Source organism: Lynx canadensis, chromosome C2 (assembly GCF_007474595.2).
Source record: "Lynx canadensis isolate LIC74 chromosome C2, mLynCan4.pri.v2, whole genome shotgun sequence".
In the NCBI taxonomy this organism is placed as follows: domain Eukaryota; kingdom Metazoa; phylum Chordata; class Mammalia; order Carnivora; family Felidae; genus Lynx; species Lynx canadensis.
In genome coordinates, this window is record NC_044311.2 from 70006506 (window position 1) to 70031493 (window position 24988).

The 24988-nt window shown below is 39.7% G+C and overlaps 1 long non-coding RNA gene across 1 annotated transcript in view; it reads left to right on the forward strand.

Annotated features, from left to right (window-relative positions):
• The window catches only part of LOC115523912, a 281260-nt gene that overhangs the window by 79919 nt on the left and 176353 nt on the right, over positions 1-24988 (forward strand). Inside the window, exon 2 of the long non-coding RNA XR_003971883.1 lies at positions 12150-12225. This is a non-coding gene — a long non-coding RNA (uncharacterized LOC115523912). The remainder of the gene's footprint in view (positions 1-12149; positions 12226-24988) is intronic.

A 24988-nucleotide genomic window follows, 5' to 3' on the forward strand; every position in this document is an offset into this window, starting at 1 on the left:
TGAGTGCTTTGTCCTCCAGGCTTTAGCTTTTGATAATCAAAGCCCAATCTTCAGAATCTCTAAAAGTCCCTCCCTCCCCACCTCAAGGGTCTGCCTCTGCTGGTTCATGAATCAGTTTTGGAAATACAAAGCCAAAAATGTACTCTCTTTCCCTTAGCCCCAGCATCACTTACTCCCTATAGGATTGTTGAGAATGGAAAAATGCATTGCCATTATTTTGGTTAGCAGAGGACATGGTAAGGTTAGCATTGGAGTTAGGGTGCAGGGGGGGCAGTGTGAGGGTTATTGTGGCTTGTGGAACTTGACAAATCTCCTTCTGTGTCATGACACAGCCTGATTCTCCCTGATGACCTCACTTTCTATCAGTGTGTACTAACGTCTTTCATTATGTGATAAGTTCTTAAATACGCCATCTTGCATCAAGAAGGAAGATGACCGAGGGTTACTTCAGGGTGCTCATTCTTTGCTTTTATCCTTAGCGAATATCAGGACCACATCTGTCTTGTTCAGAATTTTGTCTTCCAAACCTAGCATAGCGAGTCACGTGGTAGGTACTCCAGAAATATTTATGGTATGAATATTTGTGCATGGTAGGAATGACAATTAGGATTGGTTTTGGGAAAAAAAACTATATCCAGTACAATTGAGGTAGTGATGCTATAGTAAACTTGGAAGGAAGGGTACTGCTGGATTAGGAAAAGAGAAGGGGAGAGGAGGACAAAATTTTTACTTTGGCTCATTTTTTAAATCCCAGAGGGCCCAAAGAGTATTATTAACTTGTTTTTCCTTGAGGCTGGGGAGTCTCTAGAGTGTGATGGCTAGAACGGAGGTACTGCCTTCCCTTCTCAGCCCTTCGTCCACAGGATACAAAGTTCTGGTGAATCTATGGGTCATGAGCAGAAGCCTTCTGAGCTAGCATCAGCAGTGCTCATCTACTGTCAAATTGGAGGCCAGATGGAGCTTTGTAGAACAGCATTCCTCAGGCCAAGGGACCAGCTTCCCTGGGTGAGCCTCCTTCAAGGAGACCCCCACACCTGAGCAGGTGTCACCTGAAGTCAGGGAGAGAGGCACAGAAGAGGAAACAATTCCAAATAAGGACTTTGTTTCCCCCAAATGAGTTTGTTTCTCCTATTGATTTTCCCATTTATTTTCTATCCTTTTAAAAGCAGTAATAATCATGGAGCTGAAATGTCTGGTCAATTTCAAATTAGTTACATGGCATCTATTTACACTCCTTTCTACATGAGAGGAATACAGGAATTCAGAGCAAATTATTTTAAATGCTATAGTACTCTGTCTTACATTGTCTCTATACTTCTTCACTTTTGGAATGACTTATTGGCTATAGTATCTTAACAATCCCATGTCAGATTTTGTAGTTCTCTTACAAAAAGACATCTTTTGTAATGGATTTTCCCTCAGGAGATAATAGGGCATAAGTCACCGGTCAGTGCCAGATTGAGCAAAAAATCTAAATTCAGCCTAGTTTTTAAATGTTTTACATACTTGAGATATTTAAATATATTTTTAAAAATTTTTGATGACAAGCAGAGATACTTCACAATCTGTCATTTTTATTTATTTACAGCAAGGTTGTTGAAATTAATCCTTTTTCTTTCTGTTTATGATTGTGTGGGAAAAATGTGTTACTCCTTAAGATTGTTGGAGCTTAAAATATTAGCTTGAAACTTTGCATATTGATGAGTTGCAATATTTTGGCAAAAACCTTTTTGGGTATTAAGCAACCCAAAATTCAAGAAAGTATGGTTAAAAATATTTCCTCATTACAATAAAATGTGGATGTGAAGTTAATGATATTCTAATTTGGTACTTAATTTGATAGAAAACGCATATTCAAACCTTCTGAAAAATATTTATTGAACACTTTCCATGAACAAGGCTAAATTCTGTAGAGAATAAAACAATGAAACAGATCCATTTCCTGCCTTCGAGGTACAATTTAAAGGGAGATGAAACAAAAAGTTAACTCCAATCAAAAGCTGGGTGGGAAGTGACAGATGCTCTAAAGAATTTGGAAAAGGCGTGTACTACTTCTCACAAAGGGTGAAAGAACAATTTGACAGGTGTTGGTGGCTTTTTGAGTTATTTCTGGAAGGATGATCTATAAAGGGAAATCCTTCTAGATAGAACAGTATGTAAATATATGTAATTTATAAACATAGGGGTGTATTTATCCCTTGCAATTAGTGTGTTTGTATTTTGGGGGTAAATACCTAGTAGTGCGGTTGCTGGATTGTAGGGTAGTTCTAGTTTTAACTTTTTGAGGAACCTTTCCATACTGTTTTCCAGAGTGGCTGCACCAGTCTGCATTTCTGCTGACAGTGCACAAGGGTGCCTTTGTCTCTGTATCCTTGTCAACACTTGTTGCTTCTTATGTTTTTTATTTTAGTCATTTTCACAGGTGTGAGGTGATAGCTCATTGCAATTTTGTCTTGTGTTTCCCTGATGATGAGTGATGTTGAGCATCTTTTCATGTGCCTGTTGGCCATCTGGATGTCTTCTTTGGAGAAATGTCTGTTCATGTCTTCTGCCCATTTTAAATGGGATTATTTGTTTTTTGGCTGTTGAGTTTGATAAGTTCTTTATATATTTTGGATACCAACTCTTGGATAAAGAATATGTGGTATATATACACAACGAAATATTATTTAGCCTTAAAAGGAATGAAATCTTGCCACTTGCAATGACATGGATGGAGCTACAGAGTATAATGTGAAATAAGTCAGAGAAAACAAATACCATATGATTTCATTCTTATGTGGAATTTAAGAAACAAACAAAAAAAATGAGCAAAGAAAAAAGATGAACCAAGAAAAACAGACTCTTAGCTATAGAGAACAAACTGATGGTTACCAAGGGGATGTGTTGGGGGGATGGGTGAAATATGTGAAGGGGATTAAGGAGTGCGCTCATCGTGATGAGCACTGGGTATTGTATGGAAGTGTTGAATTACTATATTGTACACCTGAAACTAATATAGCATTATATATTAATTATACTGGAATTAAAAAAAAAAACCCAAATGTAATTTGGAGACGATTTGTACTTCATTTATATATGGAATAAAAAAAAATTTTAATCTTGGCCTAGGGATTTAGCCAAAGTTAAATCCATTCTATTCACAAAATCCTCTGGGATATTATGTCCTATTCTGGCCTGAGGGTATTTATGCTTACTGTTTCTTCTGCCTAGAATGCTCTCTCCGAATATCTGCATGGTTTGCTCCCTTACAACCTTTAGATCTCAGTTAGAACTGTGACCACACTGTTGAAATTTTAGATGCCACTCCTGTCCTTCTTCCCGCTTTATCTTTATACTATATATTATTATTTATTTTATTTGTCTGTTGCCCCTCCCTAAACGTATGCTCAGGAAGAGTTTTGTTTGTTTGTTTGTAATGTTTTATATCCCCAAATCCTGCATTGTAGGCATTCACAAGATATTTGTGGCATGGTGGAGTGAAGGAACAAATATGGAGAAACAAAGTGGTTCCAAACAGTTTAAAATACAGCTGACCCTTGAACAACAAGGGAGTTAGGGATATCAATTCCTTCTGCAGTCAAAATTCTGTGTATAACTTTTGACTCCCTCAAAACTTAGCTAATAGCCTACTCTTGACCAGAATCATTACTGATAAAATAAACAGTTAACACAATTTATATGTAATATACTGTACTCTTACAATAAAGTAGTCTACAGAAAAGAAAATGCTATTAAAAAATCACAAGGAAGAGAGCATACATTTACAGTACTGTACCATATTTATCGTAAATAATCTTTATGTAAATGGACCCGAGTTCAAACCTGTATTGTTTAAGGGTCAACTATAATTATTTTAGATCCTAACACAGCTCTAAACTGAATGTGCATGTTCTTTCCTGGTGGCAGTCCTCTTTTGTGTGATGTAAATCAGCATATGATGGCTACTATGATCACTTGTGTAACCTTGGGCAAGTCACCTGACCACTTTGTGCCTCCATTTCCTCATCTATAAAATAGGACATATAAAATAGGACAGTAAAATGGGACAGGGAAGTCCCTACCTCATAGGATTATTGTAAATATTAAGTGAGTTAATAGATTTATATGCACCTGACATATAGCAATTGTTTCATAAGTGCTTACTAGAATTATTTACTTTCCTTTTATAGGCTTGAGTTTGGCTTTGCCATTCAATGTGTCTTTAAAGACTTGGAGGACATTTCTCAGACCCTTTGCACTTTTCTCAGACTTGTATAAGTTGAGTTTCACTATCTCCTTCTACACTGACTGTCGCTCTGCCTCCTATGTCAGACCCTTCCTCAGTGCTGGTCTTCAAACCTCCATATTTTCAGCACCTCATTCTGGTCACCATTTACAGATGACCTTTTGTTTCCTTAACTTTCATCTTCTATTGTGCCTCTAGTTTCAGCCATGGAGTATGTGCTCAGCCATCATATCTGTTCATCATTATCTTAATTGGCTTTGGTATCTCCCCTGGCATTCCTATTCCAAGGCATAATTCATTCCTTCTGTTTTTCACTGCACCACATAGAAGTGCATGCTCTGAATTTCGTCATTCTGCAATATGCAGTCATAGCTGTATCATTTTCTATCCCTGACTGTGAAATCCATTCTACGTCTCTCATGCAAATAACAAACAAAAAGAAAGGCAAAAGTCTTTATTAAATGTTTTTAGTTGACATCTTATCCATTTACATTGATGATGAGAAAATGCCAGTCTCTCCTTATTGGATCAGTTGCCTTTACCTCCCTACTTCCATTTGCTCAGTTTAGACCTAAGAACCTAATGGAACCCTGACGGTTTCTTTTAGGTGTTGGAACACACCGTTATCATGAAGTTTAGTTTGTTGAGTATCCATGTGCCCAGTGGCTCTTAAGCAACAGTCCAAACTTTGTCTCTTTCTTACCCCAGATCTTTGAGGTCCAACAGAACAGGCGTACAGAGGCTCACCTTCTGGGTCAGATCCTTCTGGTATAGGGAGCTGGATGCATCTCTATGGCTTCTCCATCCCTGGAGCCATTGAGGAGCTCCCAGTTGCCACACACAGTTTCTGTCCTCAGGTTGGTACCAAGAAGCTGCCTCCAGGGAAGAAGCAGTTCCTGGTTAGGTAGCAGAGACTCATTTCGGTCATTCAACAAAATGGAGAAAAAATGTTAAACAAACCAGTATTATTTTTACATAAAAGACTTTCCTTTGTGCTGTAATGCATTCTTGGATTCAGCAACCAAAAGCAGAAAAGTGAAAAATGGACTGTCTTTTCCTTCATAGACTCTATGTTCACTCCATTGCTGACAGTAAGTTAAAAATACTTGGCTGGTGAGAAAGGTGAGAAATGGATGATTCAGTCCCTCCAAATAAAGAATCCGCTGCTGAAACGGAAGGCTGGTCAGATCCAGAGTTGCGACGAGTTGTTTTTAGGTCCTTTCCTACTGGGCACAATTCAAGGTGTGAGGAACAGGGGCTGCCTATATCTAGACATAAAAACCTTTATAAAAGTGACAAAAATGTCAACATGACAATTTTGTAGAAAAAAAATGTCAGCTCTTACTCCTAATTAGAAGCACCAGGGAGAGCACATAACATAAGGGTTCTTGTTATAAACCCGGACTCTGTTTACCTAACACTTTCCTCCTCAGTCACCTTGTCTCCTTTTAGATGCCATTGTAGGACCTGTTTACGACCCTGGCCTGCTTGCTCTCCCACAGCTGCCTTATTTTTGGCTCCTCTTCCGTCAAGGTGCTAATTGTGTTTATGAATACCTCCCAGCTATTCTTAACACATTGTTCCAAACAGCTCTCCTCCGGCTTTTCGAGATGAATTTTGACTTTTTTTTTCTCCAGTGCTGACAGTTCAGGCTCCAATGGATTGAGGGCTCCCACTTTTGACTATTCTATTTTCTTTTGATACCCACCTCCTTAATTTTTCTTTTTTGCTATATACAACTTCCTTTTAATTTTTTACAATAAAATTTTATTTTAAAGTAGTTTTAGAAAGACACAGAACACAATGAAAAAGATAATACAGTGAGTATCCTGTAAATTCATTGCCCGGTTTCCCCTGTTAATAGAATCTGACATTAGTATGCTGTATTTGAACTGGTGTGCATACACTACTTTTAACTAAAGTCCATACTTTATTCGAATTCCGTTAGCTTTTCTTAATGTCCTCTTTACCTTCCACAGTCCCATCTAGGATACCACATTATATTCAGTAGTCATGTTTCCTTAGCTGCTTCTTGGCTGTGACAGTTTCTAAGACCTTGATGGTGTTTGAAGAGCTTGACAGTTTTGGGGAGTATTGGGATGTTCTAGACTATCGGGATGTTCTAAACAGCTAATTATAAAGGTTTCTTCCAGAAACTCCCCCTTTTTTTCTTTTCTGTAATCTCAAGACATTTACAAAAATAATTTGTGCTTTGGATACTGCTGATAGAAATACTTCCAATTTGAGAAAACTGTCCAAGTTCACTGTATAAATGCACTACCCTCCACTCCACTTTGACAATTTAGTTAATTTTCATCATGTCCTCTAGGTACCATCTTGAATACTGGCACTTTATCAATATGAAATGGTGATCAATACAAGACACGGAGTATTCTCAGTTGAGAACGTATTGGCTAGAAACACAAAGGTATCAAGGTATAATAAGATGATCTTTTATCCTTACAGTTGGTTAGTCCAGTTTGAACTTTCTAGATCTAGAAGATAGAATGTTATGTCAGAATACAATGAAAATCTATTTCCAGAAAGCTTTTTGAAGACAAATGGATGTTTTGAACTCATAAATATGTTGTTCATCATAGATTTTTCTTTATTATAATTTTCAAGTTCATCTTGAGCCAGAAATGCCAGTGTGACCCGGTGTGATTGAGGTTCTGAATTTTGACTTTGCCACACATTCAACCATTTGAATCCTTTTGCCTGAGGAAGGAATGGCTTGTTATTATTTGACTAAAATGTTCCATCTATTATAATGGCCTTCACGTATACTTCTCTATTGAGTTACCAGCCACACGTGCCATTCCAGTTATTAGAAATGGAGCTTAGAAAAATCTATAATTACTGCCTAGACAAAATAGCCTTTTAAGTGCTGTTCCACTGGTTGACTTGAATCCAGGGTTCCTTAGAAACAATTTCCACTTTGCTTAGTAGCAGTCACTGAATGCTTTCTACAAGAGAGGAATTAGGTGATGAGTAAGCACTCCTTCCAGATTATTCTTGTTTCATCCTGGCTGCCTTATGCTGAGTCTCTGTAGTATGTCTGATGTACGATGTTTGAAAAGCCAGGCCATTCTTCTGTGACACCATAGAGGCTTCCCACTTTATTTGCTGCTCTGGCCTGGTCCTTCCAATGTTCAAAGATGGTGCATGGCACATTTAACTGCTCTGTGGTCTTGCAGTTATCATTGATTTATTTCTCCATGGCTCATTTCACAAAGGATTTGAAAGTGACAGGCTTCTAGTTGGCACTTTCTTTGGAGCCCATCTATGTAAATGTAATGCTGATATCTGATTACCTATTTATGAATCTAGCAGTGTGTGGTGGCTTATAAGACTGTACAGCTGATTGGGTGGTATCAGAGGTAGCACTAGGAAAAAAGAATATTGCTTGCAAAGGGGCCTCAGGTGTGGGGTAAGAACTTTCAGCACATGGGAGGCTGTCAAAGCCTAACACTTAAGGAAACAACCTTTATGTTAGAGGTACACGTGCCTGCTCTCTTAGTCACAGAACCACTGGGGAGTCTTTGTGCTTGGAGACTGATGTCCTGAGCTCTAGTTCTGGCTTGGCCTCCAACTGATCTTGTAACTCAATACAAGTCAAGGAAACCCTCTCATTTGCAACTCATTGTCTCATTTGCAACTAAATAAGTTGTACTAAGATCCTCTTAACTCTAAGGTTCTATGATCCTCTAGCAGATTTTGGAAAATGTTCACCAAAATGCCTTATTTGTCAAGTTAACATAGAATTAAATATTGTGGATATAAAAAATTAAGATAGGTTTTGATCATCTCTTTTTTACTAAAAACACAAGCAAGATGGAAGAATAAATGCATTGCTTCTGCATAGATTTATTGACTGCATGGTACTGAGAAGACAATAGTGAATCAGACACAGTCCTTGACCTCAAATGTACTTAAATTTAAATATGAAGCATGTCATTCTCTCTTCCCACGCCCCAGGTCCCCCTTCTCTTACTCTATTTTAAAAGAAGCTCATCACACCTCTGGTTGACTTTTTTCAAAAGCTCCAATATCAGGGTTGCAGATGGATAGGACAAAGACCCTTTAAGGGGCCAAAGTGAATTCAAGAAACTTCCTAAAAGTGCCACTTCTAGTTTCAGCATTGTCAGGTTTGGGGACGATAAGTCATTATCCAACGAATTTAGTACTCATCTCTCTAGCTGTTAGCATATGTAGTGCCTTTTTACAGATATAAGGAAACATGTCCCCTCCTGAAAAATTGCATAAATGTGACCCCTCTGTGCACTAATTAAGGAAAAGCCCCCTCCCCCCCACCTTCTTGATTCAGCCCCTCACCAGGGCACCCCGTGTCCTGCCCATTAGATGTCTGGCTGAACCATACCCTGCTGCCTGTCTGCAATCTTGCCAACAAATTCGTGAGGCTTCTTGAGAGCAATCCTTCTCTTCAAAAGTTCATGAGGAAAGAAGAGGACTCTGGGAGTTGCTCTGCTAAGAGGACCAGGCTTTTAAGACAATCTATTTCTTCACGTTTAAAATACAGAACCATATGTGTGAGCTGCCTGAGAGTTTGGGTGACAAGGCATCCTATTTTTGTCAGATTTCTCTGGTTTTTGGTACTATTTCCCCCTCACGGTGCCCTGAGAAGTCCTTCTGAGTGGCAATATGTCCCCTTTAAAAAAAAACAAACCACCCACGTAAGATCACAGCGCTTGAAACGATGTTTAGGAGGCCAGTTGCGGATGGCTCTGTTGGAACTGAGCAAGTCTGATTCTCCACTGCATACGTTCTAATTTAATTGGCCTAATGAGTTTAGGCTGATATGATCAACTGATCAATCAGGTTTGAGTTATGAGGTATTGAAAAATAGGATTAGAGAAGAAAAAAGGCAATTGGCAAATTGACTACCGGACAGGGGAGCCTAGGAAGTCTTGATTTAACAATCGGATACTTTTTATTTTATCCCCCCCATCCCTTGAATGCTAAGCCATAACAAAACCTACTTAGATGTGTTTGCTTGCTCATGTTTCACTGGAATTCACTTTGCAGTCCCCCCTCTGTTTTGATTCAAAATGCTTTTCTTTCTCTCAAACACAATAAGCCAGAAATTCTGCCTTGTCTGAAACATTCAAGAACCAGTGAATACCTGCTATCTAGAAAGGCGAAATGCCTCTATGGAATTCTTGTTACCTTTAGACATTGTTAATATATTCTGTGAAAAAAAATACAAAAGAAAACACGAGTTTTAGCACTGACATGTAACATTAGTTCCGCTTAAATGTTAGACGCCCTGTTCCTATTATGTAGTGAAGTGGGTGATTGGCCAAGGAGGGAATTTTGGTGTGTGGATTTTATTTTTTTAATCTATTTTTGAGTGGCTATTAATGGGAAGTCCTTGGGTCATCTCAGGCCAGTAACTGAAACTGCTTGAAACAGACCTTCTTCTAGGTTAGAAATTGGGTGAACGTATCAAGCTTGGCTGGTTTTCCACTTGACTTGCTGTGTCTGAGGTAAATATGGGTACCCTGTAGCACATGGGATTCTGTTCATTTACAAAGATGTAGGGGCTTAGTTTTTTCAACGGGTTGATTTTTGTTCTTGAGCTTTGGTCAAACTTCAAAAATGGGTATGAATTTGCTCCTCAACTTAGGGAGCAGGACATTTATTCGTGTTCATGTTTAGGTAAATCTGGCTCTGTTGCCTCCTCTCCCCTGCAAGGTTATTGGAAATTTGATCTCCTCCATTTTTGCCCTGCAATTTCCTTTGGCCGTTCAAGGAAACTGAAGGTCGTATATCTTCCAGCAAATCTGAGGAAAGGCCTCTGGTCTTGCTGCAGAAGCGGCTCATTGAAAAGCATGGCGCTGCAGTCTACATGTTCAGTTGGGCCATGGGATCTTTGATCCCTCCTGGGACACAGGGCCCAGAGTATAGACTTCATGTGACCTCATTAGTAGTCCTGCATTACATGGGGCACAAAGGTCCGCTTGGATAGAGTCATGCCTTTTAGACACTTTTGATCCTTTTTGCTCGTAAACAATCTCACTGCTTACCTGGGAGCCTAAATTCTGAACACTTCCTTAGGTGACATCTAGGTCACAAATCTTTGTTCTTCCCTTGAGATGGAGACAAGGAAAGTATCTTCCATCCTTTCTTAGTAAACCTAGACACATAGTTAAATTCTCAGTCCGTGTTCCCTGCCATGTTTGATTTCTCCTTAATTTTATTTCTTATTTTTGAACTATTGCATAAGCCACCGGGATAAGTAAGGTAAGAGTTATGTCGCCAGGAAATAGTCTTTGGTATCTATGACCATTTTTGTTGTTTGTACATTCTTTTTTTGTGCGTTTGTGTGGGGGGAAATATGAAGTTGTCTTTCTTACTGCCATCCTCTTTTAGTCCAAGTGCAAAGTTTCTCGGAAGGGCAGGCCTTATGGTTTGTGTGGAATGTAAATAGCTCAAATGACCCCATCTCCAAGAAGAATTCTTTAACTGTAAGGCTGAATGAAGTAAGTGCATTCTCCTGTTCTCTACTGTATTCCCAGCAATACTTTGAGCATACTTTTAAAACATATTTATTGCGCGGCACCTGGGTGGCTCGATTGGTTGAGCATCTGAGTCTTGATTTCAGCTCATGTCATGATCTCACGGCTAATGGTGAGATCATGAGATTGAGCTCTGTGTCGGGCTTCATGCCCTGCTTAAGATTTTCTCTCTCTCTCCCTCTGTCCCTCCCCAATTCGTGCATGTCTGTGCATATATTCTTTCTCTCTTTCTCTCTATCTCAAAAAACAAATAAACAAACAAAACAAAAAACAAAACCAAAAACATTTATCTATTGCACACACTCCCAATTCTAGGGAAAGCTCTGATTTCTCTTCTCATTCACTCTAGGCAGAAGAAAGGTCAAGGCCAAGGACTGTATTTGACCAGGGTTCCTTTTTATGGGTGTGATGGTATAAATTTCAATATAATGAGAGAAGACAGAAGACTTTCTGCACTTTGCATGGCCTCTGGTCCGTGTTTGGTGTTTCCTCTTTAGAGTCATTGCTTTAGGTCCTTTCCTGATTCATTCATTTATCTATTAATTCAAGAAACTTTCCTTAAGGACTTACTAGATTAGACATTGTGTAGGCCCTGGTTGTAGCATGAAGATAATCAGACCATATTCTTCTCCTCAGCTTATATTTTAGTGGCCTGTCTCTCTCGGAACTTACGTGGGACAGTGAGATTGCGCTAGGCCTGCTGACCTCTTGGGCAGGGTTCCCTCATCCTGAGAAGACTACCTGGGGGGGCAGGATTGTTTCTCAAGAAAAGTAGGTGTCATTCACATTTATACTTCCACAGCATAGTCAAAGAAGTTACAGCTCAAAGGTTGTCTCAGCTCCCTGTTCCCCTTTGTGCAGCAAATACAGAGCACCTGCCATGAGCTGTCAGGTGGGAATCAGTATTGAACTTGATAGAATCCCTGAGTCATGAAGACCTACATGCATGTTTAGCTACATCTCTGCGATTGTATCTTTCTTGGGAAACTGAAGGTGCCTAGATCTGCAGGAGGAAGCTGATAGGTAACTCCTGATACAAAATCCCAACATCACTCTCTTTCTATATTATTTTAGAGACAAAACTACCCATCATTACATTGTTTCAGCAACATGCACACTTTGTTGTCTCCCTACCTGGATGGTGATGGGCAGAGACCATGTGGTCTTCAGTGTGGTACCCTGGGGAAACCTCGCACAGTACCTCATACCTCCCCTTGTGGAAAGAGTGAATACAGAGGTACATTCAGGGAAAACCAAATTGGTACTAAAACTGTTCTTGTCTGCATTTCAAATGGCTCTTAACTAAGTAACAATTTTGAACTTAAGAAAATATGTAGATATAGTATAAATGAATAAATGTTGATGCATTTCTTTTATTCAAGGTGCTGGACTAGGATGTGTGGGTTACAAAGCAGCGAATTGATATGGACTTGGTGCTTAAAGTATGTGGGAGGGCAGGTAAGTCATATAAAACAATAAAATTCCATTATGCTTATTCATATACAGTAAAGCCTTGGTTTGTGAGCACAACTCATTCTTGAAACATACTTGTAATCCAAAGCACTCCTGTATCAAGGCGAATTTCAAGAGCCATTGGCTCAGTTGGGATCATGTGACATTTGGCCTCACTTACTACTTGTATTACAAGACATCGCTCATTTATCAAGTTAAAATTTATTAGAAATGTTTACTCGTCTTGCAGAACACTCGCAGCACAAGTCACCTGCAACCCAAGGTTTTACTGTATTTATTTTTGAGGGTTTTTAAAAATAGCATCATAATAGCAGCAACTTAACTTACAGGTGCGAGTGATGGTCAGATTCAAGGATTTGGAGTTGTTTACCAAGAGGCACTTGAGTCCTTCATAAAAAGTCAATCAGATGCAGGGAGTGTACAATGTTGGGTGAGAGTCAAAGGATGGAGACAAAGCCAGGGCCTCATTTTCCTGTCTGCTTGGCATCCTGGAAGGTCTGGTCTCACCTGATAGGCTCAGCTGAAGAGAGGCTACAAATCAGAAGAGCCCAAAGCTCTTGGTTTGTTTCTTCTCTCTTTTCCCTCCCTTGACTTGTTCCGCACCTCAAAAGAATCTATTTTCATTTCCTTAGCTTTAAAGTACTTGTACTCTCTGTTGTTTTGTATACATTTTCATTCTGATGGGGTTGCTTAATTCTGGTGTGTTCTGTACAATGTCCTCCATTATTTTCAAACTTGCCTTGATGATAGAAATTCTCTGATTTGAACAATTTTTCATTTATTAAGATGCCACAAGTGAGATCACTGCCTTGGGTTTCATCCTCTAGAAACTGTCCCTGGCTAAAGCTAAGAGAGGTCAGAAAAATCGGCGACATGACATTTTATTAAAATATAAATAACTGGGTGGGGATGCGTGTGTGTCGTTATCTACTTGTGAGATTCTAGGTCCCAGAAATTCTGAGAGGGCTGCAGCTACCTCAGACAGGGGATAAGGGATATGTTGAAAACAGTGTCACCCTATGCCCGGTTGGCAATCAATGCCAAGATTGGGGATATTCACAGAACTTGGCTGTCTTCTTACCACTGCCTTTGAATTGGCTCAAGATATGGCCAGTACTTTCTCTACCCTTTTCTAGTGTTTTAACTAAAGAACTATAGGGAAAGAGAGAACTCGTGGCTGCCCCAGAAACCATGGTAAACATTCAAAAACAGCTGATCTGTCTCTGAGGCTCATTTGGAAGAGAAGGAACTGCAGGAAGGACCGTGACCCAAGTTCATTGAAAGCTATGACTCTGCACATTTTTCCTGAACGGTTTTGTGCATCAACATCTCATTCTTTTCAGGGTCAGTGTGCAAAGTGACATTTGGGAGATGTGCCTCACTTCTGCCCTGCTCTCAACAGATCTGGAATCTTTGCCTTTGATATGGGTTCAAATGCATGGGTTAATGACAATCACAGGCCCATAGCAAATGCTGGCAAAATTTTTGCAAACATGGGCCAAATTTTAGTTTCATTATAAAATGGAAAGCCAGAGCTGGCTCTGAGTTTTGCACTAACATTTCATACAAAACTAATTTGTAGTTCTTCCAGATGGGTTCAGTGTCTATGGCATACTGCCTGCTACTCTAAAATGTACTTGGTATAGAGGATGGTGGTGGGGAAGGGAATAAAGTTGGTTCCTACGTGGGGAAATATGAAGGTTTTGGGATTTATAGCAAGAAAGAGTTCTATTAAAAAAAAATTACCGCTGTAACAGCAGCTTTTATCTAAATAGTTTCAGTACTGGTAGGAGAAAATGGCAAAGAACCAACATTTTACTGAGTGATTCATGCTAGACATTGTGCTCTGTGCTTGACATATAGTATCTCATTCAAGCATTACAATACTCCATGAGTTGGGTATCCATTTTCCTTTTCATTGGGGAAATAATTCATTTACCTCTGGACTCTAGAAATCATCTCTTGGTCCCTGTTATGTATCAGATGTGTGATATGAACTAACTATGGGATACTTCATTGGCAAGAAGTCAAAAATACCTTCCAGTTAGAGGCAGACCCAATTTGATTGTATTTTTAGTTCATGGACTACTGCAGACAGTTGTGCAGGTTGCTTACTGCATGAGATTTTCTGGTCAGGGAGTAAGTGGGAATGTTCACTCACCAAGGTGCATGCTTTGGTCAAGACTGTGTCTGCTGCGGGGAAGGGGCACCTTTTTCTAATTTACTCATGTATGTTTGCAGTGACTTCGCTGATGCAGATTCCTTATGACAAGTGAGCAACCTAGAAAAGGAACACTGAAACTCAATTTCTCTTCTATCTCAGCATCATAGGGTGTCTGTCTCTTCACCCCCCCTCACCACCCCGCTTCTTTATCATGCATGCATCTTGGGACAGTCCCTTGGAACTCCATTTGCCCTGATAGCTGCTTTCACTCTGGGAATAGACTGGGAGGGTGACTGGATGGGGAGGTAACCGCCTTCCTCGTTTGTCTCTCCACTTAGTGAGCGGCACTGACGGAAGTGTCCCTTGACCCTTTCTAGGCATTGTTCTTCATAAACTGCTTAGATTTCACTCATGTTATTATTTCATATGTCCTTTCCTCCAAAACTGCATGGATGGCCAGGAAAGTAGATATCTTTTAAAACCTCAGAGTTTCAAACTTTGGAGAATAGTTTTATTTTTTAATTTCGTTAATTAATTAAAAAATGTTTATTTATTTTTGAGAGAGAGAGCACAAGCAGGAGAAGGGCGGGGGGGGGGGGAGAGGAGACACAGAACCTGAAGCAGGCTCCAATGCTCTGAGCTGTCAGCACAGAACCTGACACAGGGCTCAAACTCACAAACCGTGAGATCACGACCTGAGCCGAAGTTGGTGCCACCCAGGCACCCCTGGAAAATAGTTTAAAGAGAAAATTGATTGAAGTGCTATCTGTCAGTTCTTTAGGAAATGTTTGGCTGCAAGGATGAATTTTAAAACATACAAAAAGGAAGGGATTGTTGTAAGTTATTTTTGGTGTTAAGTGTCTGCTTGATTCTTTGCAGTGTGTTACATTCAAGAGAAGCATACAAAAATTAAGATGGGAAAATGGGCTTATAACTTAGTTTAAAAAGATGTGCAGGGGCACCTGGGTGGCTCACTTGGTTAAGCATCTGGCTCTTGGTTTCAGCTCAGGTCATGGTCTCACGGTTTGTGAGTTGGAGCCCCGCATTGGGTTTTATGCTGGCAGTGTGGAGCCTGCTTTTGGAATCCTCTCTGTCTCCCTCTCTCTCTGACCCTTCCTGCGCTCTCTCAAAATAAGTGAATTAAAAAAAAAAAAGATGTGCAAAGCATCAGAGTACTATGTCTCATATTCAATATAAGTGTTGGGAGACAGGGAACCCCAGGATGATACTGTAAAACATGTAAGTTTCTTTATATATTTAAGGTTTAATTGTCCTTACAGAGAAAGAGTAAAAGAGTGCTGGTAGTTTCTTTAATTTTCTTTCCCTTTTTAAATAACATATACGTTATGCAGAAAATGTGATGAGACTAAGATATAAATTAAAAGAAAATCCCACAAAAATCAACTAAAGGCCCCAGAGATAATCATGGTTAACGTTTTGATGTATGATTTTTTTTTAGTCTTTTAGAAATTTATGTTAATTTATCATGGCTGAGCTACTGCTGTATATACATTTTTAAACCTATCCTATTATTCGACATTATATCAGTTTAAAGATGTACAGAAAGCACGTGTGCAGCTGTTTTTCTGGACTGTCAGCAAATCACAGCTTTAGATATTGTCCAGGGATTTTGGCCAGTAGCACTTTCTAACCTGATTTTCTTTGGATTTATATATAAAACAAACACCTCTCTATAAAGTCATTTATATATAAGCTCGAAGTATAGTAATTTTCCCCTATTATTTTTAAGGCTTTTAACCTAAACATATATGTTCAGGTTTCTAAATTGTATCCTTTACTGGGAGTTGAGAAACTCAATCTCAAATAAGCCATTCAAACAAACATACTCTAAGTGGAATGATAATATATGGAAACATGAAAAACTCTGGCTTCTTTGCAGTACTGTGGCTCCCATTAAAGTGGTAGATTTACTCCTGATGCGATGTAAATAAAACTTTAAATACAAGTGCTCAAGTATCCAGGCAGTGTAGGTATTGTAGAAAAAATGATTACATGAGAATTCAACTCTTTTGCAAATTGGGATTTTTTTTTTTTTTTTTTAATATGAGTGCTTCTCTTAATTCAAGGCACACTGGGAGTTCCAAGTCATATATGCTTAAAAAAAAAGAAAACCCTCAATTTCCCAGGGACACTGGTAAATGCACACTGTTTCCTTTGGGCCATTTAATTTTGTATCATTTGCTTTATCTTGCTTGGTTAGTCACACCAGCATGTTCCTGGTTATATAAATTGTCTTAGGTGACATGATACTTTCTTTCTCAATCATGATTAAATGCAAAATGGCAAAACATTCCTTTTGGGCAAATCACTTTTCTCTTTGAAACCAGTTCTATCTTGAAATAAAACAAATGAAATGGAGGCACTTGCAATGATGAGTATGATAAGGTTTTATCTTATCACACCTTCAAGGTTTTATGCCCCTTCTTCCATGGCCTGTCCTCCTCACTCACTCGGGTTTCTTTGTATGTCAGGTTTTAACAAGCAAAACAGCCTCTCAAGGATATTTAGAGGGTGAGAAACTGTTAGGATGAATCTGAATCTCTTTATTAATAGTGAGTTGCATAACAAATGCCATGGGGTTGGTAGATTTTACTGTGTCTGTTAAATATTAACAGTACTTGTACTTTCTGGGGTATTGTCGAAGTGCCTGGATACCGCTCAGCCAATCACAAAGAAACAGGTTTCCATGGAAGCAATATCACGGATTCATTTCATTCTCAATGAAATCTACACAGCAAGACAGATATGTAAAAATAACCCATATAAAATTGAAGCAAAATATTTCTGGGTGTTTGTTCTATGCCTTTTGGGGTGTGTGTGTGTGTGTGTGTGTGTGTGTGTGTGTGTGTCTTCAATTTAAAAATTAATCTAAAAATATTTGGGCACTCAGGAAAGCTTCCAAAAAAGCTGGGGCTCTTACCCCTGCCTGGCTGTTTTTGTTGTTCTTTTGGGCATGCATACCTGCGTGTTTGTAGGGCTCAACCCTTCCTTGTTCGTATTCTAGAACACAACATTTTAGACCACATTTTAAAATGAGAAACAGACTATTCTGAATGTCTGTCGACATTCACTATTTTAAAGAACAACTTACATACCAATAATAAGGAATTATCATGACTGATTTTTGATTCTCCTTTACAAAGAGCTTTAAAAACTCTCTAAGCTTACTGTAATTATTTTATAGGGGAAAATGAGCTCAGAGAGGTCAAGTAACCTCTTCAAGACTGCACAGCTAATGAGTGGCACAATCTGGTTTCTAGTCCAGATTTACCTGATGGTAGATGGTATAATTCCAACTTACTGTGCTATGTTTTCATTTCCATGAAGGAGAGACTCACTATTTAACTGTCACGGCAGTCAAAACGTATCATGTATCTACGTACCTCCATTTATCCATACATATACACATATACATACATATACACACACACACACTAAACCCTACTCACACCTTTTGCCATTGTTCTTGTGAAAAGCCTTGTATTTATAGCTCTAACATAGCACTTATTCTACTGCAGGGACTTTTTACCTGCTTCCTTACGGCTAGGCCCTGAGCCCTGGTGATTGATCTAGGTATTTCTTGAGGGTAGGACTCTGCCTGGCACAATTGCTACTTTGTCTAAATAGAGTTGATTTAGAATCCACAAGGGTTTTGAATGACAAGCAGAAGATTGTTTACATAGACCCTTAGCAAACGTGAGATTGTATTGAGGTAAGGGGATTGTGTTTGGATAAATGAAAACTTGTCACCACAGTCGCCTCTGAACCACGAAGTGTGACTGATACACTTGAGTAAATGACTCAAATAAATACCTTGAAGCATTTTAGAAGCACTATTCTTCAACTGTAAATGTTTACTTGAAAACACACTTATCTAATTATTATTTATTAAAAGAGTTCCTCTAAAATTAAAAAGATTCTACTTTAAAGTAACAAAAAGGGGTTAAAAAATAAGAGAGTAGCCTTTGACCATTTCTCCCTCTATTATTCTCAATTCTTGAGCTTGCTTGGTGGTCCCACTATCACGTCATACTGTTACCATTGAAGAATAACATGCTTTCACTGCTTAGGTTTTTAAAGATACATCTGATGTATCAAAGCCTTCGGAAGACCAGTTTTAATGGATAATTGTCTAGGATGCATTAGCATTTCCCTGTCTTAATAAACACAGTCTCTCAGATGTGACCTAACCTTTCTTTATGACTTGGCACCATTGCTCTATTATTTGTAAACTGTGGGAGGCAGAGTGATATCCTCAGGTGTCAGAGCTCATAAAGGACTGGGCCTGTCTGCTTGATTTCTCTTTCAATTTCCCCTCTGTCCTCTCCTATCATTTGTACTGGTTTCCCTGGGTCTGCTTCATAAATACAGCCCACTGTACATCTACTTCCATCTCCTGTTGGCTGAGACACATCTATGCGTTTCATGGGGTACCAGATAAGTAAGCAAGTTTCATCAGGTGCAAGCTGATCACTTAAGGTGAACCCCCGAGTATGTCATTTAGCTCTGGCCCATAGGCTCCAGGGTGACCTCATTTATCTTCCTGGATGAAGCTCATGGGCTTGCTTTAAGCACTTTCCTTATCACTGTTGGTGTCTTCTGTTGTTGTTACCATTGTTGTCCAGTTCAAGAGGGAAAGTGTGTATGGTCGTGTTTCTATAGAGTCGTCTGCTGAATATGTGAGACTATTATAATAATTTGTAATAAAGACTATAAGCTACTTTGTTATTTTGAAGAGAAGATCTTAAAAAGCGCTTCCTTTGGGAATGTTTCTAGGAATAGTGACTTTACATATGTGTGAATATATCTATGTATATATAAGGATATAGGCATATATATATATAGTTCTATGAATTCACTTATATCTCATATTGGTTTGGGAAACGTTTAAAGGGCAGCAGTAGCAATAGAAAGGAAAAAGGGGTAAAATCATGAGCGTGCATAATAGTCGCTAACACTTCCCTTTTCTTAGCTTGGCAGCCTGGTAATTTGTAGTGCTTTTTAGACAGAACCACCTTCAGACTGTTCCTGGGGTTATGGCGTGATGTCCCTCCTTCAGCCATGAGTAAACTGTGGAGACTGGTGTGGTTTGGTCACAGTTACAAATCGTGGGGAAGTTCAATTTTATTCTTTAAGTGAATTTTTTTTTTCCCCAAAGGAGTGTTTAAGAGGCACCACAGACCACTGTTGTGTGTTTTCGCCTATTAATTTATAAGAAGCATTTGAGATAACCAGAAATGCAGGAGTCAGGGGTCTAAAGGGAAATGACTCAGGAACCCTTTTGAAAAGACACCCACCACTGTAACCCATACCTCTCTGACTGGCCTGGGGCTGAGGTTTTACCAGGAGAGGTCTCTCAGTGTTGATTCAACCAGGACAGTTGCTGTTTTAAAAGGGTTTGATAGCCTGGTCTCTGGATCTGACAGAAAGAGCAGGTCCCTCTCCTGCTGTGATTTAAAGGACAAGGGAAGTTCAGCCTGCCCCGTGATCTCCTCCCCAGTGGCCTTGCTTCACTCGAAAATTTTCATGATTACAGATACTCCATCAGGTGAAGGTTTTGTCTCCAGAAGACCCCAATAAACAAGACAATATTTTAGCTGAATTTACCATTAATGCCCTCTCTGAGGACATGAACAGACTAACAAAGTAGGCATCTCTCACCAGCCAAGAGCAGGTGTAAATGACTGTGACATAAGAAAGGTACATTCAGGATGGGGAGATCTGAATCAGGAGGTGTTGCCCTAGGAAGACCTAGGAAGTAAGGGGTGGATGGGGAAAATATAAAGCTGTTGGACACAAGGAGGTACATTTACTTGCTATGGGGGTGACAGGAGAGGAAATGAATGAGTGAGGTCTACTTTATGGTTTTGCTCAAGACCGGTTCTGCATTTTGGAGTAGCACAGATAAGCTATGAAGGAAGAAATCAGATCTTTTCCTACCATTGACTTTCTCCAATTAGGTTGTACAATAATTTAAAACTCAAAATTTTCTTGGCTCCCTGACTCAACATGCCACCTAATTAGCTAAATCTTTTTGACCTCTGCTTGGTGACTCATCTTTGCTCCTGACTCTGAGACCACATGGGTCTCCAACTAAAAGCACTTAAAGAAACTTAGCATTGAATGCCTCTTACTTGTCTTGCTCCAATCTTGTGCCCCAGTTCTAGATTTTTTCTTTGTTATTGAGGCCAAATATTCACTTCGCATCTAAGATAGAATAACTAAATCCCAGCTCCATTCATTAACTCATTCACCAAATATTTATTGAATACTTGGCAGTTATTGGGCACTGTGCTAGGCATTGGAAGTCAACACATTAAACATGGTGCTATTCTTCACAAGTTTCCTTCAGTGCCAGAGAACCTGTCCTGATATTTGGGGAGTCAGAGTTGGGGGAAGCCTTCCCAGAGCCCTCCACAGCTGAGGTCCTGCCTTGTTTTGGAACCTCCCGTCTCTTCCACTCTCTTCTCTCCCCCAAGCATGGATGTTTGCTCCAGAACCCTACTTCTGAACCAGAACCCCACTTTCGTACCATAGAGTTTGTATTTACAACATTTTTGGAAAAAAATTAAAAATTTTGGAAACTCTCTGGAAAGGCTTTGAAATGTTTCTTGTTTGTTTCAAGGGTTGTACATTTTCCCCTCATTGTCCTCACAGAGAAAGAAGGTGGGATTCAATTCAATAGAAGAAACAGCCTTTTTTTAATGTTTATTTAGTTTTGAGAGACAGAGAGAACATAAGCAGGGGAGGGGCAGAGACAGAGGGAGACACGGAACCTGAAACAGGCTCCAGGCTCTGAGCTCTGAGGCCCGACGCAGGGCTCGAACCCACGAACTGAGAGATCATGACCTGAGCTGAAGTCAGACGCTTAACTGGCTGAGCCACCCAGGTGCCCCCCCAAAACAGCCATTTTTAAGAAGACATCTGTATCCTTGGATTTCCAGCCATTAAGGAGAGTTCTTTGGAGACTGTTTCATGCTTTTATGTGAAGAGAGTTTTGACAATGTTGAGCTTTGACTTACCCAAGTTTAGATGCCAAGATTAATCATTTGGGAGAATTTTTAAAAAATGTGTGTTTGAGGTGTTGCCATTTCACTAAAGTACTCAGACGCAATCTTTTCCTGTCCGTAACTCACAGAGAGTTTTTCCTTCACTTTGCTACTTCTTTCTCCCTTCCTTTCTTTCTCTTTCTTGCTTGTAGTAAGGTCAATTTGGTCAACATTACTTGAATGACTTTGTGGAAGAGATGGCTAATTTGTCACCAGCAATCACACCCTCCTTTCCAGGGTGTGTAGCCACTGCCAGGACCTGGCTGCCTATCTGGGGATCACATTTCCCAGCCTTCATGTCTGTGTGCCTCCTTCTTCCAGTGGAATGAGAGCAGAGATGTAGTCAGTTGTGGGCCCAGGTACTTAATAAGTAGAAGGCGTCTTCATACTTTCTGCTCCTGCCTGTGGAGGATCCAGCACAAAAAAACATGGCCTTGGAAGATGGAGCTAGAAGGTAAGAGAAGCTGGTCCCAGTAACACCACCTAGTGGATAGCCACCTCTGCTTTAAGACTATGCACTTTTGGAAGTGAGAAATGATCTCGTAAGTGGTTGGGCAACTGAGATTTGGGAGTTTCTCTGTTATGGCAGCTAGTATTACCTAATTCTGTCTGCTTAGGACAAATCACAGACATAGACGCTGTAGGTAACACAAAGATGACCATGGGATATCCAGAAGTTTGAAGAAAGGAATGTGAACAATTACTATGTGAGGCAGATTTTAAGCACTCAGAAGTTTAATATGACTCCGTGAGTTACAAGTGACAGGCATCCAATTTGAATGAGCGTTATGAGAAGGAGAGTTGATGAGCCAATTCTCATAGTATTATTATTATTAAAAAGATTGGAAAAAACAATCAAGGATGTAACTGGTTCCTGGAAGGAACTGGGACCAGGGACTTCTGTGCTGCTGGAACTCAAACTCACTTCTTGGTGAGTTTCCATTGGTGATGGCCAGGGGAACAGGGAGGTGGAAGAAATGGCAGTTCCTGTGGATATCACAGGATTCACTAGGGGGCTGGGGGGAATGATACTCAGAAGTAAAGGAAGGCTCTATTCTCAGAAGAAAGGAAACGATTTTTAGCAGACAAAATAATTGGTTTCCTCTACAGATGGAGTAATTATTTGCCAGTTCACCTTCCTTTTATTATTTTTTTGGTCCTGTTTAGTGTATTTTTGTATTGTTAACATTTCCTGTTTTCATGTCTAGCTCCTGAGCTCAAATTAGATCTTTCCTTTTTGTTCCTCTGCCTTCCCTCACCCCTAACGGTGCCTTGTACATAGCAGAAGGTTAAATATTTTTTTTTTTTTGGCTGAGAGAATACAATTAGTGCAATATGGTAGACTCGGGTCTCTTTAAATTATCTTAAGCCCGGATGCCTTGTTTTTATCACCATCTCTTGCTCCTCTACATGAAACTTCGACTTCAACCAGACACGGCTTCTGAACATGCTTTACAAGTAGCTATGGCTGATAGATGTTCTTCCCACTCTCCCTCCCTTGGGGGAACCTGGCCTCCTCCTCCTCCTCCCAGCCAGTCCAAAGTCTACCATCCATGGCAGGGCTGGCCCAGGACAGACCCCACCCGTGCTGGGAAGGCTTTGTAGCCCACCGCACAACACAGTGGCTTTGTTTCCTCTCAACTCTTACCACCATGTGCCATCTATGGAGTAGGAAACATGTTTGTTACACTGCCCTTGTCTAGTTTTACACTGTTGTGTTATTAGCAACTAAAACACATTATTTCAATTTTGGTTTCCTTCAACTAGATTGTGAACTCTTTGAAGAACAGGAATCATCTATCCCATCCCCCATAGTGGCTGGTGAAAGAGCTTGAATGATGGGCTCCTGAGAAGTCTTTGCTGATAGATTGAATGCTTGTTTTCAGTTTCAAGACAATCACCCCATATATGGGATAGCTCAGAATCTCTAAAGATTCACATTAGTACGTTCTTTCATAAATGAATAATTTCCTCCTTTCATTTTTGAATGAAAGATATGTGCCAAATGGTTGAATGGAATATATCAGAATTTTTTTTTTTTAAGTTACAACTTAGGGATAATGAAACCTCAGGCTGCTTATTGACTGTGCAGAGCAACAGCTTCTATAGAATTGTAAATGGTAATCATTAATTAGACTGCTTTTCCTACACTGTTCTGGTGGTGGACAGTGCACCTGGTAATCGGAATGTGATGTGTATGAAAAGCACAGGATGTGTGAAAGAAGGTGAGAGAAAGCTGGGCTGGGGAAGATGAAAAGCTGCCACGGTTTCTGATAGGATGCAATGTGTGAAGATGAGAAAATACCTAGACTAGACTGGGAATGGAGGGTGGGGAGTGGGGCTTTAAATATTTAAAAACAACCTCACCTCTCTGTTTCCTTACCTTCCATTGTACCACATGCAATCTGCTTCCAGGATTCTGCCCCATATCTTGTGCCTTTTGGAATCTCCCTGCTGCCCTCAGTGGTTTCCTTTTCATCATGATTGCCCCCTCTCTGCAAATGACACAGAGAGTTCAGACTTTCTTATTTTGTGGCTTGCAAGATTATGAAAAGGCTCTGCCTGCAGTTGGCATAAGCAACTTTTGATAGAGGCATATTTCCTTTCAACTTCCCCTTCTCAGAAACTGCCTTCATTAATTGCTAAAAATGTGACATGGAGTTTGATTTGAGGACTTCAGAGAATAATGAAAGACTACAGAAGAAATGCCTTTAGGGCATATCTTGTTCAAGCCCTTATTTATAAATTAAAAACACTGCAAAGTCCACACTGCAAAAGAAACAAACAAACAAACAAAAAAACCCAAAACAGAAAATGGGGATCAACTCTAATGACCATAATTCTACAACTAAAGGGTACATTTAAAAAATTTTGGAATTCACTTTCAAATTTATATTACAGATCTCCCAGGTGAAGCAGTGCCCTGGTTACGTGTGTGGTACTGTTGTATGTTTTAGTGTAACTTGTTTTGTAATTAACAAGCCAACGATCAAAATCTCTGCATTGTAGGGACCAAGAGTTCAGCAGACTCTGTGTGGAATGTAGCTGATGGTATGTTAGTGGACCAATCGGGAGAGGCCTGGATCATTTTATTTGAAAATTTCCTGCTTCTATATGTTCTATTCCAAAATATTAAAGCGTTTTAATGGTAGGAAAACTGCTCTATATTTTTATTCTTCTCAAAGACCCTAGGAGAGAACTAGAAGACAGATGGTTACTAGAGTAGAGGTGGATATGCATTTATTTTTCCTTTTCCAGAAATAGCAGTTAATTTTCATTGAATTCTTAGCATGAACCTGGTGTGCTTTGCTTACATCACCACGGTTATTCTAGTGAATGAGGTATGGGGTATTATATCCATTTTCCTGATGTTAAAACTGAGGTTCAGAGAGGTCCCCCAGCTTTAAATGGTGGAGCTAAGGTTTGACAAAGTCTAGATAGTCTGACTCCATGGCCACTTACTGTGATTTGAAGTAATGCTCTGCTGGGGTCAGGGGAGTGTCCTCTCTTATGG